The sequence below is a fragment of the Chrysochloris asiatica genome, unplaced genomic scaffold (assembly GCF_000296735.1).
Source record: "Chrysochloris asiatica unplaced genomic scaffold, ChrAsi1.0 scaffold00664, whole genome shotgun sequence".
In the NCBI taxonomy this organism is placed as follows: Eukaryota; Metazoa; Chordata; class Mammalia; order Afrosoricida; family Chrysochloridae; genus Chrysochloris; species Chrysochloris asiatica.
In genome coordinates this window covers 7,837-11,696 of record NW_006409182.1, presented here as the reverse complement: position 1 = coordinate 11,696, position 3,860 = coordinate 7,837, and positions in this window count along the sequence as shown.

Sequence of the window (3,860 nt, the reverse complement as noted above, 5' to 3'; positions counted from 1 at the left end):
TTATGAATGCATGAAAATCATAGAATAAAACATCACCTCTAGTATAAAAAAAAAAAAAAAATCTAAGCGAAGTATTACATCAGGCAAATCTGCTGCACAAAATCTTTTTAAAGTGTTAGCAAAGATGTAAATGTTATGAATAAGGTATGCCGGTTCCAAGCCATGGTATTTTCAATAACATTATATGCATGTGAAAGTTCGACAGTGCTTAGGAAGATTGTAGGAGAATTGATGCATTGAGCTATAGTGTGGATAAGATTATTCAAAGTTCCACAGACTTCTGAAAGAACAAACCATTCTGTCTTAGAAGAAGTAAAGTCATATGTTCCCTGTAAGTCAGGATGGTCAAACATTATCTCTCAAACTTCGGGCAGTTTATCAGGAGGTACTAGTACCTGGAGAAGGATATCACATTTGGTAAAGTGGGAGGTTGCATAAAAAATGAAGACCCCCAATGAAATGCATTAGCACAGTAGCAACAGCTTAGCAATGATTGTGAGGTTGACTCAGGCAGTGTTGGTTTTGAGCGTGTTTGTGTGTATAGGGTCACTATGAGCTTGTGATGACTCGATGGAACGTGACAACGACAACTGGGTGAGTCATGCTGTTTATTGTCTAGAGAATTCAATAGCACAACAAAATCATATAAGGTGTCATGCCTTCTAAACTATGGTGAGTATGCATCCACTTACATATCAATTAAGATTTTTGTTTGGTTCTTAAAGAAATTTCTCAATATATGGATGAATGTGTTTGGGAAATTGTGAATTTTTATTTATGCTTGGTGTGACAGTTAAAGTTATGTGTTTACGTGACTGCACAAGCATTCTAAGTAATTTCACAGCTCAGTTGTAGTTATTCTGAATGATCAGATCTAAAATTATGTTATGATACATTCTACTATGAATGAAAACAATTTTCCACAGGGGTGTGGCCTGTTTCCTATATGTTGGATACTATGGAAAAGTTTGCTGCTTTCTGCTGTGTATGGATCCTGCAGCATCTCATTTGTTATTTGGACTTGAGCCAATGACCTGCTCAATTGCCTTCTGATCCTGGTAGTTGTTGGGAGCCTGCCATCTAACCTATCCAACCTGCCTGCTTGCAGCCTGACCTATCGATGTTTGATCATCTGACCTAAGGACTTGGGGCTTGCCCACCTCTACAACTCTGTGAGCCATTTCCTTGATATAAACTTTATATATATATATATATATATATATAAATGTAAGTGTCACCGATGGTGATTCTCTAGAAATGCAACAAGTAAATAACTTGTTGTTAGGTGTCCACAAGTCCATACCAGTTCACAGCGACCCAATGCACAACTGAATTAAACACTGCATGAACCTGGGAAAACCTCGCAATAGGGTTTCTAGGGAGCAGCAGATAGATTTGAACGCCTGACCTTCTGGTTCACAAATCAGTGCTGATCCTACAATTCCACACAAGGAGTCAACTTAGACCATTGATATACTTCTGCTATTTGGACATGTTAATTTAGTAGAACTGTTGTTTTTAGGTGTCATCAAGCCAGTACTGACTCATAGCGACCCTATGCACAAAAGAACAAAAGACTGTCAGGTGGGCTAACCTTACAATCGTTGCTACGCTTGAGCCCATTGATGCTGCCACTGTAACAATCTATCTCATTGGGGAGGGGCTTCCTCTTTTTCTCTGACCCTTCACTTTGCCAAACATAATATCCTTCTCCAGGGACTTGTCCCTCCTAACAATATGTCCGAAATATGAGAGGCGAAGTCTGGCCATCATGGCTTCCAAGGAGTACTCTGGCTGTACTTCTTTCAACATAGATCTATTTGTTATTTTGGCAGTTCCTGGTATTTTCAATATTCTCCTGCAACACCGTAACTCAAATGCATCAAGTCTTCTACCGTCTTCCTTATTCACTATGCAACTTTTGCATGAATATCAGGTTATTGAAAATAACATGGCTCATGTCAGACACACCTTAGTCCTCAAACTGACACTTTTGCTCTTCAACACTTTATAGAGGTGCTGTGCCACAGATTTGTCCAATGGAATATATCATTTGATTTCTTGACTGCTGCTTCTATGAGTGTTGATGGTTGATTCAAGCATAATGAAGTCATTGAAAATTTCAATCTTTTCCCCATATATGTGGATGTTATTTATTGCTCCAGTGGTGAGGATTTTTGTTTTATTTACATTGGAGTACAACCCATACCAAGACTGTGGTCTTTGATCATCATCAATAAGTATTTAAAATCCTCTTCACTTTCAGCAAGCAAGATTGTATCATCTGTATATTGCAGGTTATTAAAGAGCCTTTCTCCAATTCTGTAACCATGTTTTTCTTCGTATAACCCACCTTTCTCTGATTAGTTTTTCAGCATGCAGATTGAATAAATATGGGGAAGAATACAACCCTCTCGCACACCTTCCCTAATTTTAAACCATTTGGTGTCCTCTTGTTCTGTTTGAACAACTGCCTCTTGTTCTATGTACAGGTTCCTCATAAGTACAATTAAGTGTTACACAATACTCATAGTTCACAATGTTATCCATAGTTTGTTATAGTCCACAATTGAAAGACTTTGTGTAGTCAATAAAACACAGGCAAACATCTTTCTGGAATTCTCTGTTTTCTGCCAAGAGCCATCTGGCATCAGCAATGATATCCCTTGTTACATGACCTCTTCTGAAACCTGCTTGAACCTCTGGAATTTCTGCCAATGTATGGTTGCAGCCGTTTCTGTATCACATTTAGTAAAAAATTACTAGCATGGGATATCAGTGATATTGCCTAATTATTTTTGCATTCCATTCTGTCACCTTTCTTTGGAATGGGCGCAAATACAGAGCTCTTCTAGTCATTTGGTCAGCTAGTTGTCTTCCAAATTCCTTGGCAAAGATTAGTTAGTGCTCCCTGTGTTGCCTCAGTTTGATGAGTGGTTTCAAATTTGTATTCCATTAATTCCCACTGCTTTGTTCTTTGTCAATGGTGTTCAGTGGTGTTGGAGGAGAATATTGAAAGTGCCATTGGCTGCCAAAAGAACCAATAGATCTTTTGTGGAAGAAGTGCAGCCAAAGTGCTCCTTGGAAACCAGGATGGCCAAATTTCTTCTCTCATATTTCAGAGATATTGTAAGGAGGGACCAATCACTGGAGAATGATATCATGTTTGATAAGGTGGAGGGTCAGAGAAAAAGAGGAAGATCCCCAACGTGATGGATTAGCAAAGTGGCAGCATCGATGGACTCAAGCGTGGCAACAATTGTGAGGTTGGCCCAGGACCGGATAGTGTTTCCCTCTGTTGTGCATAGGGTCGCTCTGAGTCAGTACCAACACAATGGCAACTAACAACAACAACAACAGTGCCTTCAACGGACCTTGGACTTCTTCCTCAGGATGATTGTCTCTTGATCATATGCCACCTCTTGAAAGGTTTGAACATTGACCATTTCTTTTTGGTACAGTGACTGTGTATTCCTTTCATCTTCTTTCAATGCTTTCTTCATCATTTCGGATTTTTCCCATAGAATCAGTCAATTCTTCAAGTCAAGGTTGGAATTTTTTCTTCAGTTATCTTCAGGAATGCTGAGCATGTTCTTCCCTTTTGGTTTTCTAACTGCAGGTCTTTGCACTATATATATACATATATTCTGTTCAGCTCTTCTACCTCCTTATTTCTTTCATTTGCTTTAGCATCTCAACACTGATGTGCAAGTGTGATAGTCTCTTCTGACATGTATTTTGGTCTTTCACTTCTCCCTTGTCTTCTCAATGACCTTTTGCTTTCTTCCTGTATGATGTTCTTGATGTTGTTCCACAATTCTTCTGGTCTTCAGCCTTTAGTGTCTAATACATCAAATGTG